Below are 15996 nucleotides of genomic sequence, written 5' to 3' on the forward strand. Positions count from 1 at the left end.
CATGCACTGCACTGGACATTGGTGGCAAGGTGAGAGAAGGCTGAGGAACTTGAATTCATTCTAGGTGCTACTTCCTCACAAATACACGGTGGCTCAGTGGTTAAAACTGCTGCCTCACAGCACCAAGGCCAAGGTTCAATTCTACCCTCAGGTGACTGTCTGTGTGGGTTTGCACATTCTCTCCTTGTCTGCATATGTTCCTCCAGGTGCTCCAGTTTCCTCTCACAGTCCAAAGGTGGGCAGATTAAGTGGATTGGCCATGCTAAATTATTCATGGCACCTAGGAATGTGCAGGCAAGATGGATTAGCCATAGTAAATGCAAGGTGACAGAGATAGAGTAGGTGGCTGGGTCTGGGTGGGATGCTCTTTGGAATATTGGGAGACTTGATGTGCTAAATTGACTGCTTGTACAGAGTAGGGATTCTATCATTCCATGAAGAAGACAGGATGGTACCAGTGGACACCAGCCAGAGAAGGAACTACATGCAGGCCCCACAGAAGTCTCCTGTCAGGACACTGTGGAGGTATTTAGGCCTTACACTCGCACTCAGCCCTTTGGGAGGTCAAGGCAAAGAGTATTCATCTGCCTCTTGGCAGGACACAGTCAGTATGTCAGGGCACAAATGCATTCCAGTGTCACCCAAAAAAAACCCAAGGCCAATGGGTTCCTCTGCAGGGCTGCTGCAGATCCCAGGATTGCACTGAGGTGTTGGAGGCAGGAAACAAGGAAGACCTTCTGAAGGTACATTGGTGGCATGGGTGACATACTAAGGTAAATATGTTAGCACATCTGCAAATATATGTTCACTTTTCACCATCAACCCTGTGTACAAGTTCACAATCCATTATCCAAAACCATCGAGGCCAGCTGGTTTTCGGATTTAGGAATTTGTTGAATTTTAGAATAAGTGACAGTTTCACGGTGAAATAAGAAAAAAAATTACCGAACAGCAGACACACATGTGATTACTCCAAGTGCTGATTCAGAATTGATGCCTGTCAGTGCTGCGCTACGCCGCCAAGGAAAGGGTACTGAGGGTTAGGATTTATGAGTATCTGGAAAGACACTGCTTGATTAGGGATAGCCAGCACGGATTTGCCTTACAAGTCTTATTGAATTCTTTGAGGAGTTAACCAAGCATGTGGATGAGGGTAGAGCAGTGGATATAGTGTACATGGATTTTAGTAAGGCATTTGATAAGGTTCCCCATGGTAGGCTTATGCGGAAAGTCAGGAGTCATGGGATAGTGGGAAATTTGTGTTGAAAATGTGTTGCTGGTTAAAGCACAGCAGGTCAGGCAGCATCCAAGGAATAGGAAATTCGACGTTTCGGGCATAAGCCCTTCATCAGGAATGAGGAGAGGGTTCCAGGCAGGCTAAGATAAAAGGTAGAGAGGAGGGACTTCGGGGAGGGGCGATGGAGATGTGATAGGTAGAAGGAGGTCAAGGTGAGGGTGATAGGCCGGAGTGGGGTGGGGGCGGAGAGGTTAGGAAGAAGATTGCAGGTTAGGAGGCTGTGGTCAGAGGAGATGACCTGGGGGGGTGCAGTGAGATCCCCCCTGAAATCCTTGTAGAGGGAGGAAGAGAGCTTCTTCAAGGAAGGCATCCTTGCAAGAGGATTCGCAGTAGGTTAAAATCTTCGGGTAAAAAATGAGGTCTGCAGATGCTGGAGATCACAGTTGAAAATGTGTTGCTGGTTAAAGCACAGCAGGTCAGGCAGCATCCAAGGAATAGGAAATTGGCCAGTTGGATAAAGAACAGGCTAACCGGTTGAAGTCAGAGAGTGGTGTTAGATGGTAAATATTCAGCCTGGAGCCCAGTTACAAGTGGAATTCCACAGGGATCAGTTCTGGGTCCTCTGCTGTTTGTAACTTTTATTAATGACTTGGAAGAGGGAGTCGAAGGGTGGGTCAGTAAATTTGCAGACGATACAAAGATTGGTGGAGTTGTGGATAGTGAGGAGGGTTGTTGTCAGCTGCAAAGGGACTTAGATATGATGCAGAGCTGGGCTGAGGAGTGGCAGATAGATTTCAACCCTGTCAAGTGTGAGTTTGTCCATTTTGGAAGGACAAATAAGAATGCGGAATACAGGGTTAATGGTAGGGTTCTTAGTAAGGTGGAGGAGCAGAGGGATCTTGGAGTCTATTTTCATAGCTCTTTGAAAGTTGCCACTCAGGTGGATAGAGCTTGTAAGAAGGCCTATGGTGTATTAGCGTTCATTAGCAGAGGGATTGAATTTAAGAGTCGTGAGGTGATGTTGCAGCTTTACAGGACCTTGGTAAGGCCACATTTGGAGTACTGTGTGCAGTTCTGGTCACCTCACTTTAGGAAAGATGTGGAAGCTTTGGAGAGGGTGCAGAGGAGATTTACCAGGATGTTGCCTGGAATGGAGAATAGGTCATACAAGGATAGGTTGAGAGTGCTAGGCCTTTTCTCATTGGAACGGCGAAGGATGAGGGGTGACTTGATAGAGGTTTATAAGATGATCAGAGGAATAGATAGAGTAGACAGTCAGAGACTTTTTCCCTGGTACAACAGAGTGTTACAAGGGGACATAAATTTAAGGTGAAGGGTGGAAGGTATAGGGGGGATGTCAGGGGTAGGTTCTTTACCCAGAGAGTGATGGGGGCATGGGATGCTCTGCCTGTGGGAGTGGCAGAGTCAGAATCATTGGTGACCTTTAAGCGGCAATTAGATAGGTACATGGATAGGTGCTCAAGCTAGGACAAATGTTCGGCACAACATCGTGGGCCGAAGGGCCTGTTCTGTGCTGTATTGTTCTATGTTCTATGTCACACCTGAGTGACGTAGGTCGAGTAGGTGTGGAGTTGGGTTAACTGTTTACACACCAAATAACCTTAGATTTTTAGACTTAGATTAGACTTACAGTGTGGAAACAGGCCCTTCGGCCCAACAAGTCCACACCGACCCGCCGAAGCGCAACCCACCCATACCCCTACATTTACCCCTTACCTAACACTACGGGCAATTTTAGCTTGGCCAATTCACCTGACCCGCACATCTTTGGACTGTGGGAGGAAACCGGAGCACCCGGAGGAAACCCACGCAGACACGGGGAGAATGTGCAAACTCCACACAGTCAGTCGCCTGAGTCGGGAATTGAACCCGGGTCTACAGGCGCTGTGAGGCAGCAGTGCTAACCACCGTGCCACCGTGTCGCCCACCTTGTTATGCAGAAAGAAATTTCATGAATACACTTTGGATTTTGGAGGTTTTCAGATTTTGGAATTTTGGATAAAGGATTGCCTATCTGTACTAAAATCTAGGCGAAAGCAAGGACTGCAGGTGCTGGAGATCAGAGTTGAGACTGTGGTGCCGGACAGCAGATCAGGCAGCATCCAAGGAGCAGGAGAATCAACGTTTCAGTCATAAGCCCTTCATCAGCAACATTTCCAGCACCACACTCTCGACTCTGTATTAACATCTGTCTGCTCATATCTACAAGATTGAAGTTACAAAGCTTAGGCATCCTGAACACAATGATCAGTGGTCCAATGCACAAAGTCAGAAACTCCTGCATCATGTGCCAGTAATAAGTAATGAACTCTATTCAAGTACTTTCGTTTTATTCCTTTTTAACCTCCAAGTGGTACTGGATTGTAGTGACAGAGTACCTTTCATTGCATCCCCCAGAGAAATGTGACAATAAATCATTGATTAAATAGTTACTTTGGAAACTCAGGTCAATATTTCCTGGTAGCAAAACATTCAATTGCATCAAAGCCATGAGTGATATTGATTCATGATATGGTCAATGGTGTATGGGGCAAGGATAGTGGTTAGTGATGAGGGTTCTTACAGCATGTATTATTTGCAAAATAAACTTGCCATTCTAGTAGTTTCCTGTCCTCCCATTGAAACCTGGTGCTGTTGACTATTGATGACTATCCATCTGCATTTCCCTCTTCCATTTCATGCTCTAATATCTTCTTCCCTTCAATGTTGGGTTGGCCCATTCACCAATGAAATCCCTCTGAATCACAGCATTTGGACTCCAATCCTCCCAATTGAATTCTCCAGTCTCCCTCCTGTAATCATGACCCTAAGACTCCATCATTACTTTTAGTGAATGAAACTCCCTGGACCCACCCTGGCCTGCCCCTTGAGCGAATCAGCAAGGTAGCCCTGAGTGATAAGTGACCAGCCTCTTGATTGATATCTGCAAATTTCCCAACTGTGTTCCCTCAATTCCCTGGGCAGGTTGCACTGGATCTACAAGGCTGACTATGGCCCACTTCCTGGACTTTAGTGCAATACCCCCTCTGATGCTGACATGCCTGAGCACCAACTGACTGTGCTCAAGCCCCTGAATTGATATTGGAAGCTCCCCTGACTGAAGGGTGTCACCTATGATTTGACTATTTTCCTTTGTCTTTGAGACCTGGTTGTTTGCTTGCAGCACAAGCAATGTGGCACATGATGTAGGACAGTGCCATACAATAACATCTCCATCTTCTTTACTGTTGACTGATGCCAACCATAGGAAGCTGCCTAGCTGTGCGTCTATGCTAAACAACAAGGCAGGACAGAACGACTTTCAGGTGTGACTGAAGGACAAAGGCATTAAACTTCAAGCTAAAGCAGAGAATTGCCAAAGATATGGATGCAATCCCACCTTGAGCACTGAGTCTAATTCTGTCTAGTCCTGGTCAGATTAGTGTCCAGCTCTCGTCACTGGAGATTTAGAAAAACACTGTGATCCTTTGACTGTCAGGCTTGCTGATTTACATGTGATTGCGATTATTTTTAGCTGGTCCCAAGGTTTCTAACACATCAGCAAATTCCATACACTACATCAGACAAACAGAACTAAAAGGAATGAGATTCACAGAATCTCAGAGTCCTGAATTACGAGACTAAAAAACACTAACTAGCATCATGGCATCTGTGAGGATGTTGCTGCAAAAGTTATTATAGCATCTGCATAAAGTGCAGGATTAGTAATGATTTTTACATAATTTCTAGAAAATGACCTGGTTGCTAGGTAGAGCAGTAAGAGTTACGAAACTGATCACCTCGCCATCATGTAGTGACATTTCTCTCATGATTTCTCCTTGCACGTTGTTTATCTTCTACTCTGTTTCAGTAGCAGTTTGTAAAACATTGTTTCAAAATGTCTGTGCCTCCAATATTGAAAATATTCAAGCAACGGACACCCAACTTTGGGAATGGATTCTTTAATCTGAACAAAGTATCATGGTTCAGGGGAGACTTTATTTGTAAGATTTAAGTCTTGTGAGCACTCATGAGAGGTTTTGGGTTCAAAGTTTGTGTATAAATTGACAGTATGAGCAGGAAATCCTGCATGGTCACATGCTGATGAAACAAGATTGTATTCATTTAAAACTACAAGCATAAAAATGTGGGATGTTACAGTTGAGAATAATCTTGCTTTTCTATGTCACTTTTCTTGACTTCTGGAGATCCCAAAGTAGTTTATTGTTAATGGTGCTTGTTTGTAAAGTAGGAAACTTTACAGCTGAACTATGCATAGAAACCTCCCAATAATAGTGACTTGTCACTGAATCATCAGTTTTGGTGATGTTAGTTGAGAGATAAATATTGGCCAAGAAATAAGATAGAAGAAGGGTGGTAGGGATATTCTGGGTAACTACAGACCACTGAGACTGATGTTGATGGTGGGAAAGTTGCTGGAGAGGGTACTGAGGGATAGGATCTATTTATATTTAGAAAAGAATGGGCTTATCAGTGATAGGCAACATGGTTTTGTGCAGGGTAGATTGTGCCTTACCAATTTAATAGAGTTCTTTGAGGAAGTGACCAAGTTGATCGATGGCTGTTAATGTCATATACATGGACTTTAGTAAAGCGTTTGATAAGATTCCCCATGGTAGGCTAATGGAGAAAGTGAAGTCATTTGGTGTGCAGGGTGTTCTAGCTAGGGGGATAAAGAACTGGTTGAGCAACAGGAGACAGAGAGTAGTAGTTGAAGGGAGTTTCTCGAATTGGAGAAAGTTGACCAGTGGTGTTCCACAGGGGTCAGTGTTGGGGCCACTGTTGTTTGTAAAATGCATAAATGATCTGGAAGAGGGCACTGTTGGTATGATCAGCAGTTTTCAGATGACAAGAAGGTTGGTGGAGCACAAGGAACTGTCAAAGAATACAGGAAGATATAGATAGACTGGAGAGTTGGGCGGAAAAATGGCAGATGGATTTCAATCCAAACAAATATGAGGTGATGCAGTCAGGCAAGACTAATTGTCGAGCAAACTATATAATGAACAGAAGAGCCTTGGGAAAACTTGATGGGCAGAGAGATCTGGGAGTGCAGGTCCATTGTACCCTGAAGGTTGCTGCACAGGGAATAGAGTGGTCATAAAGGCATATAGTATACTTGCCTTCATTGGACAGGGTATTGAGTATAAGAGCTGGCAAGTCATGTTAAAATTGTACAAGACATTGATTCGGCTGCATTTAGAATACTGTGTACAGTTCTGGTCGCCACATTACCAAAAGGATGTGGACACTTTGGAGAGGGTGCAGAGAAGGTTTACAGGGATGTTGCCTGGTATGGAAGGTGCTAGCTATGAAGAGAGGTTGAGTAGGTTAGGTTTGTTTTCATTAGAAAAAAGGAGATTGAGGGGGGACTTGATTGAGGTTTACAAAATCATGAAGGGTATAGACAAGGTGGATAGAGACAAGCTTTTTCCCAGGGTGAAGGATTCAATAATGAGAGGTCACAGTTTCAAGGTGAGAGGTGGAAAGTTTAAGGGGCTACATGTGGCAAGTACTTCACACAGAGGGTGGTGGGAGTCTGGAACGCGTTGCCAGCAGAGGTGGTAGAGGCAGGCACAGTAGATTCATTTCAGGTGCATCTGGACAGATGCATGAGCTGGTGGGGAGCAGAGGGAGACAGATGCTTAGGAATTGGGCGGCAGGTTTAGACAGTAGATTTGGATCGGCTCAGGCTTGAAGGGCTGAAGGGCCTGTAATTGGGCTGTAAATTTTCTTTGTCTACATATGCAAATAAGCCTTTGAAGTGAGCTGTGACATCACTGTTACATCAGTAATTGTTTGATAAAGGCTCTGCTGGATGGTTGGCATGAGAACAACTCAGAGCAGAGAGCTCTGTTGCCTTATCATCATGTACATATTGTTAATCATCTTCAATCAACTTCATGAAAGCCCTGCAGTCACATTAGAAGAGGATGGTATTATTTCTTTTGGGGCATCGCAACCTGAGAGGACATACTCGAATGGATGCTTCGCTGAAATTTTGAGGTCTCGAGCACTGAGGCAGCAGTGCTTACAATGAAGCTCCACTGAGTTACAACAGTTGTGTTCCTGCTGCAAAAGTTTCCCACTCTCAAGCAACCCCCAACTCACCCAGTTCTCACTGACAGGTCACAACAATTTTCAGTTCTTTAAATGGGGACCAATGGGAAAATGATTGGAAAGCACTGTTTTAGAAGTGCTTCATTAACCATCATTTGCAATGATGTTAAGGTTTCTTTGGACAAACTGCCACAACTGTTTACATCAATCTTTGTGAGGAGATGAGAGAATCTCCGGGATTCAGCATTAAATTGAGAGGGTGTGTGGAAAATAGATACATACATACATATTAACATATAAAAATGGAGCAGACCATTTTATCTGTCAAGCCTCGTCCACCACACAATGACATCTGGCTTTGATGCCCCACCTAACATAAATTGATTGCCTTTAGAACTATTTAATGACGCTGTACTCATCATCTTATGAAGCAAAGCTCCAAAGTCACACAACTGTTTGACAGAAAAAAATCTCCTCAGCTCCATTCTGAGAGGGTGGCTTCTAATTTTAAAACAGTGTCCTCTATCCTTTTACTAACCCACAAGAAGAAACATCCTTTCCATGTCCATCTTGTCAAGATCATTGAGAATCTTACAGATATTTTTAATTAACATGTCCAGATATAGTTCTGGAACAAGTGGGTTTTCTACACAGGCTAATTAGCCCAGAAATAGGAATATTACCATAAGAGCCCCTTTCAGGATCTTACACACTTGAATCAAGTCAAACTGTCACTTTTCTAACCTTCATTGGAAATAAGTCCAGTCTGACCAGTCTGATCTCATAAGACAGCCATTTATTCCAGGTACCACTATTAATTCTCATCTGAACCACTTCTAACACATTCTTCCTTCAATAACGAGACCAAAACTGCACACAACATTCATGAAGTGGTCTCATCCTTATCTTTAGGCTCCTCTTGTAATAACGAAGGCATCCCATTAGCTTTCTGGATTACTTGCATGCTCATGTTTTCTGACTCATACATGAGAATACTAAAACTTACACCCAGGAATTCCACAGTCGATCTCCATGTGAGTGCCACTCTGCTTTGTCATCCTTCCTACCAAAGTGGGCAACTTCACATTTCCTACATTATACTCAATCTATCAGACTTTTTCCCACTCATTCAACCTAAATATATCCACATGCAACCTTGTTATTTCTGCTTCACAACATACTTTTCTACCTATCTTGATGTCATCTACAAAATTAGCTACCATGCCTCAGCTCTCCCATCTAAGTAATTCAAACTGCTTGGGCAATTCTCTTGTACAGTCTACATTCCGAGCCTTCCTTAGGGTATTGACTTGCATCTTCTATACTGTTATTCAACTATATTGCTTTTGTAATTTTGAATTGTCATTTCTGCTCCTTGTGGAATGCAAGTTGTGTAGGCAATCAATTATAAGGAATAACTGAGACTGAGCTCCATTGAAAAAAAAGCTCAAGTAACGAGATCCAATCAGCGGATGTAAAGCAAGGAGTTTGCATCTCTACATTCTTAGGATTTCCACTGCTGTGAAGTCCAAGACAAGGCAAATCCTCTTTTCCTTTTAGTAGTTCACAGAGGTATTTGGTTATTTAGCCCAAACCTGAAATAAAATTATGTTGGTAACTCACTAAACTCAGGAACAAGTGAATATATGTTGCATTATGTCACCTGGATAGTATGTCAGTATACCTTTACGAGATGTTCATTATATCATTGCAGTACCATTGCATGTCTCTTTCTATATCTCACTTTGCATCACTTGAACCATGACAGTCTACTGGAAGCATAATGGTCTTGGTAAACTCTTACCTTAATGTTAGCCCAGAACACTTTTGTGTCTTGAGAGTGTAATGTCTGTATATATAACAGTTTGTTGCAATAAATGTATGTTGGATTCTTCAGGCGAAGACATCAAATCCCAGTATGATTGTACAGGTGGCCCACCTGTATCCGCGGGTGATACATTCCAAGACCTACCACGGATGTCCAAAACTGTGGATAGCAGTGAACTCTATCATTTAAATGGGAAACTTACCTTCCCGGCAGTCCCCTGGAATTTATTTCTGGAATGTTCCATGTAACATTTTCCGGCTGTGGTAAACCGCGGATACTGAATCCGCAGATATGGGGTTCCACTGTATAGTGATCGGATCAAGCACCAGGTGGATTTGTTGAGTATGAGATCCCTGTTGGGGTTGTTAACCTGAGTCATTCAGGAAGCCCGGACTGACAGATCTAAACAGGAATCTCAGAGATTGTCACTATTCCAGGGATTGGCTCTAAGCTATCTGGGTCAGAGTCCATGTATTGTGCACATGTAAATGAAGGGTGACTTGGTGATGGGATACTTGCCTCCTAGGTGTTATTTCAGTGGGGACGAGAGAATACAATATGTTCCTAAGGAACAGTGGGTTGGGGTAAACATTTTTGGCATCTTCATTTTTTTATAGAATGCAATCCCTACAGTGTGAAAACAGGCCCGTTAGTCCAACAAGCCCACACCATCCCTCCAAAAAGTAACCCACCCAGAACCCTGATGTACCTACCCTACATACTCTGGGCAATTTCGCATGGCCAATTCACCTAACCTGCACAATTTGGGTTGTGGGACGAAACCCATGCAGACATGGAGAAAATGTGCAAACGCCACACAGTCGCCTGAGGTTAGAATCGAACCTGGGTCCCTGGCACTGTGAGGCAGCAGTGCTAACCACTGAGCCACCCCTTTAATTGGGAAGCTTCACTTGTTCAATCTTGCCATCGAAGACTGGGCCTAGAATGTGGAATGATCGCATTATTTGTTTTCTGCGAAAATGACACTGGCGCAGATGAAGAGCAACATTGCTCTGATTGCTTCCAAACACACAGCACCTTTGGTTATTTGGAGCCTGAGGCTCTCTTCCCTGAGGCACCAGGTACTAAAGTCTTTCAACAATTGACACATGTAGTTAAGGAACATTAGGATCTCAAGCCTCTTCTAATGCTGAGATCCCATTGGGTTTATTCAGCTGTTTGATTAGATTCCCTACAGTGTGGAAACAGGCCTTTCGACCCAACAAGTCCACAGTGACCCTCCGAAGAGCAACCCACCCAGACCCATTCCCCACATTTACCCCTGACCAGTCCACCTAACACTTCGGGCAATTTACCATGGCCAATTCATTTCACCCGCACACCTTTGGACGGTGGGAGGAAACCGGAGCAGCCGGAGGAAATCCACGCAGACACAGGGAGAATGTGCAAACTCCACACAAACAATTGCCTGAGGCAAGAATTGAACCCGTGTGAGGCAGCAGTGCTAACCACTGAGCCACTGAACTAGGGGAATCTGTGTTGGAATTTTTCATGAGGTTGAGATTATAGTCCAACAGGTTTATTTGGAAGCACCAGCTTTCGGAGTGCTGCTCCTTCACTTCACAACCACCAATTAAAGGTAGGGCCCTCGGTAGTATTGTAGCACAGAGGGACCAAGGGGTGCAGGTACATAATTCTTTGAAGTTTGCGTCATATATAGACAGGGTAACCACCCTGTGGCATGTGGCACATTTGTCTTCATTGTTCAGTCCTTTGAGTATAGAAGTTGAGATGTCATGTTGAGGTTGTACAGGACATTGGTGCAGCCTCTTCTGGAATACTCTGTCCAGTTCTGTTCACCCTGTAGTAGGAAGGGTATTATTAAACTGGGCTGAAAATGTGTTGCTGGAAAAGCCCAGCAGGTCAGGCAGCATCCAAGGAGCAGGAATCCTGAAGAAGGGCTCATGCCCGAAATGTCGATTCTCCTGCTCCTTGGATGCTGCCTGACCTGCTGTGCTTTTCCAGCAACACATTTTCAGCTCAGATCTCCAGCATCTGCAGTCCTCACTTTCTCCTATTATTAAACTGGAGATTGTTCAGAAGAGATTTAACAGGATGTTTCCGGGTGTGGAATGTTTGAGCTATAAAGAAAAGGCAAAAAAATAAAATTATGAGGGGTATAAATAGAGTTAATGGCAGTTGTGTTTTCGTCGGATGGAGGATTTCCATACTAGGGGAAATGTTTTTAAGGTGAGAGGAAAGAGATTTAAAAAACACATGGAGGAAATGTTTTTACATAGCAGGTGGTTTAATGTGGAATGAACTTCCAGCAGAAGTGATGGATGTGGATACATTACAATGTTTAAAAGACATTTTGATAAGTAAATGAATGGTTATGAGGGATATGGGCCAGGTGGGACTAGTTTAGTTTGGGATTCTGGTCAGCATGGACTTTTTGGACCGAAGGGTCTGTTTCCATGCTGTATGACTCTGTGACTACGATCTATGACATTCTTCAAAGACACTTGAGAATAGAAGAAATGTGATGAGCGAGCTTGCTGAAAATGACCAAAACTGCAAACTGTGTTGAGAGTTTCTAGAACAGGCAATCAGCCAGGTAGTACAAAGTCTTTAGTGATCATGGTGCTATGTTGTGAAACAACTGAAACAACAGAAGCCAGTTGAGGTCAATTTGCAGCACACCATTTTGAAGCAAGTAAGGCAGAAGACACTGTTGCTCAGTGATCTTAAGTGAGAGAAATAAGCATAGAGTCAGAAAGATCTGCATCGCAGAAAAAGTCTCCTTTGGCCCATCACATTTATGCCAGTCAAGAACAACTGTTCTAATTCCATTTTCTAGCACCTGGCCCCTTAGCCTTGTTTACATTGGCATTGCAGTTCATAGCTAAACACTTTGCAAGTGATATGAGGGTTTCTACCCCTGCCACCCTGATAGGCAGTGAGTTCCAGATTCCCAGCATCCTTTGGTTTAAAAAATATTTCCTCAGATATTTGGTCGAATTTGAAAGCTGAGTACAGGATTAAGGATAGAATTCTTGGCAGTGCAGAGGAACAGTGGGATCTTGGTGTGCATATACATAGATCCCTTAAAATAGCCACCCAAATGGACTGGGTTCTTAAGAAAGCATATGGTGTTTTGGCTTTTATTAACAGGGGGATTGAGTTTAAGAGTCGTGAGATCTTGTTGCAGCTCTATAGAACTGGTTAGACTACACTTGGAATACTGCGTCCAGTTCTGGTTGCTCTATTATAGGAAAGATGTGGATGCTTTGGAGAGGATTCAGAGGAGGTTTACCAGGATGCTGCCTGGACTGGAGGGCTTATCTTATGAAGAGAGGTTGACTGAGCTCTGACTTTTTTCATTAGAGAAAAGGAGGAGGAGAGGGGACCTAATTGAGGTATACAAGATAATGAGAGGCATAGATAGAGTCGATAGCCAGAGATATTTCCCAGGGTAGAAATGACTTACACGAGGGGTCATAGTTTTAAGCTGGTTGGAGGAAAGTATAGAGGGGATGTCAGAGGTGGGTTCTTTACACAGAGAGTTGTGAGAGCATGGAATGCATTGCCAGCAGCAGTTGTGGAAGCAAGGTCATTGGGGACATTTAAGAGACTACTGGACATGCATATGATCATAGAAATTTGAGGGTGCATACATGAGGATCAGTGGTTGGCACAACATCATGGGCTGAAGGGCCTGTTCTGTGCTGTACTGTTCTATGTTCTATGTTCTATATCATCTAAAACTTCTGTCCCCTGTCTTAAATCTCTGCTCATGGTCATTGATCCCTCCAAAAAGGAGATTTCTTCCTGTGTACTTCATCCATAGCCCTTTTAATCTTATACATCTCACTGATGCCCCCTCTCAATCTCCACTGCTTATAGTAAACCCACCCCAGTCTATCAATCGCTCTTCATAACTGAAACACTCCAGCCCAGGAAACATCCTGGCAAATCTGCTTTGCACCCTCTCCCATGCTATCACATCCCCCTTATCAAGTGGATTCCAGAATTGTGCACAATATCCTAGCTTGGCCTAACATAGTTCCAGCATAACCTCCCTGCTCTTAGATTCTATGCCTTGACCAAAAAGGCAAGTGCACAAGCCTTCTAAATCACTTTACCTGCTTGTTCTGATCCCGGGTGTATGTGGACACCAAAGTCCCTCTGTTTCTTGTTGCTTCCCAATGTCTTACCCATACCATGGCTGTCCTGTCCAAGAGCATCACCTCACATTTATCCAGATTAAATTCCATTTGCCACTGATCAGCCCATCTGACCATGCATCTTTGCTACCTTCCCCCACCCTCCTCTCTGACCTATCACCTCCATCCCCACCCCCATTCACCTATTGTACTCTATGCTACTTTCTCCCCACCCCAACCCCCTCTCATTTATCTCTCCACTCTGCAGGCATCCTGCATCCTTTCCTGATGAAGGGCTTTTGCCTGAAATATCGATTTTCCTGCTCCTTGGACGCTGCCTGACCTGCTGTGCTTTTTCAGCACCACTCTAATCTAGACTCTGGTTTCCAGCATCTGCAGTCCTTGTTTTTACCATCTGACCAGCCCATCTAAATGCTTCTGTAAGGCAAATTAATCCTGTCTCTCAGAATTGTTCCCAACAGTTTTCCACCACCAAGGCTAGATGCTCACCCATCCCACTGTGTGAAGTTGCTATGCATAGATTGCCCTCATTCTGGTCTCAGTGTTCAAATGTTCTGTGGCATCATGCTTCCCAGGTGTTACTCAGTAAATTCCTGCACTCCCTCCTTTCCCCACACCTTAATATCTGTCCCAACACCATATACCCTAGTCATATTCTAATTGAATGAATGAATGATTTATTGTCATGTGTATCTCGCGAGATACAGTGAAAAGTGCCCTCTTGCCACAATCCAGTGCCATTTCAAGGTGTAAAAGAATAAAAAGAAATAACTTAAATTGAGTTCAACTTCATCCACTGGGGTCCCAAACATGGCTCCGAGATCTCTGCCCAAGGCTTACTCGCACCGGGAAGGCCTTGCTCTGGGCATTAACACTGCTGCATTGGATGATCCGTCACCTCTAAAAGAGTCCAAGCTGCAGCCTTGCCCTACTGCCAGTTCAGAAATCCATTCATCGTGCCTATGAGACAGGAGTCACCAGCAATATCTCTTTGGCCTGCAGTGAAACATCCATGAAGAAAAAAAATAGGTCCAAGATACAGATTTGCAACATTTGCTCTGAACCCATTTCTGAAAGAAGATCCACTGTTTCTCAAAACCTGGACACTGATTTCTATTCTTTGCTTCTTTTTTCAATGTTTATCTCTCCTACTTGACAATGTGATTCAAACTTCGGGCAACTCCCTAAATCTTGAGAGGATGTCAATCTTGGTTCGTGATAGTGACTCCGAACCTTGCTCCCTTCACATTAATGGATGCAACGTATCACTCTGCTCCAGCCAGTCTTTGAACAAAATTCCAAACCAGTTGCGAATAGCTGCAAATGTAGCAACACCACATTTGTCCCAACATAGCAAAGTGTCCTAAATCCCTTGCTGTTTATTTCAATTACCTTTGAAGGAAAAAGAAACAAGAAGTCACTCACTTTCATGTTCTCCCACTTTACTAATTGCTTTAATTTGTGAACAGTAGCTCAGTGGTTAGCACTGCTGCCTCACAATAGCAGGAACCTGGGTTCGATTCTAGCCTTGGGCAACTGTCTGTGTGAGGTTTGCCCACTCTCCCCGTGTATGTGTGGGTTTCCTCTGGTTACTTTAGTTTCCTTCCATCGTCCAAAGATGTGTAGATTAGGTGGATTGGCCATGCTGAATTGCCCATGGCATTCAGGGATGTGTAGATTAGGTGTGTTTTTCAGGAGCAAATGTAGAGTAGTAGGGTAGGGGAATTGGTCAGGGTGGGATACTCTCTGGAGGGTTGCTGTGGACTTGTTGGGCCAATGGGCCTGTTTTCATACTGTAGGAATTCTACGAAATATCTGATTATTCCACATTTGTATTTACAGTTCTGCCCACAACTTACATCAGTTTTACCAGATTTCCAGCATGTGATGTAGCTATGTGGACAAATGTGCTGAATATTAATTACTCTAAAGCCTGAGGGTAAAATTCATGCACAAGTGGAACATGGTCAGCTGACAGAAGGCACCACAGATGAAAGAAAATCCAAACATTCCCAAACTTGGGAATTTTGGTGTTGAAAAGCAAGTGAGCTCAGTTGGGACAGCAGCAGGAGCTAACCAGGGAATGAATAGATGCCCCAGAGCTTCTCAGTAGAGACTTGTGGATTAAGGCCTGGATTGTGCTCAGTCAGAGTAGTAGTGGGGCTTGGGGTAAGGTTGGAGTGGAGTGGAGGACAAGGGGATTGATTGATAGGGTAAACAATAGTCAATGGAAGTAAGACTGCAGAGAATTATACAAACTTATTGTAAAAGCTTCCATAGGTATGTGAAAAGAGAAGCGTTAGTGAAAACAAATACTGGTCCCTTACGGTCAGAAACAGGGGAAGTTATTTTGAGGAGCAAAGAGATGGTAGATCAACTAAAGACAGTTGTCTTCATGAAGCAAGATAAAAATAACATCCCAAAAATATTGGGGAGCACAGACTCATGTGAGAGGTAGGAAATAAAGAAAATCAGTATTAGTAGGAAAATTGCAACTATGCTGCCCTTTTAACAAGGTTACGTTAACCTTGTTTCTTTCAAGAGGGGTTGTAAAGGCAGAGATGCGGGTTGTCTGGAAATGGTTACTTTGAATAATAGCAGGGGAGTGGACAGTTCTCCCAGTTCTGTTTGTTTTTATAGTTTGGTTTGTTTTCGCAACAGTCAGAAAACTGCCAGGGACTTGGAGAAGAAAAGAGATTCCA

The sequence above is a fragment of the Hemiscyllium ocellatum genome, chromosome 16, assembly GCF_020745735.1.
Source record: "Hemiscyllium ocellatum isolate sHemOce1 chromosome 16, sHemOce1.pat.X.cur, whole genome shotgun sequence".
In the NCBI taxonomy this organism is placed as follows: Eukaryota; Metazoa; Chordata; class Chondrichthyes; order Orectolobiformes; family Hemiscylliidae; genus Hemiscyllium; species Hemiscyllium ocellatum.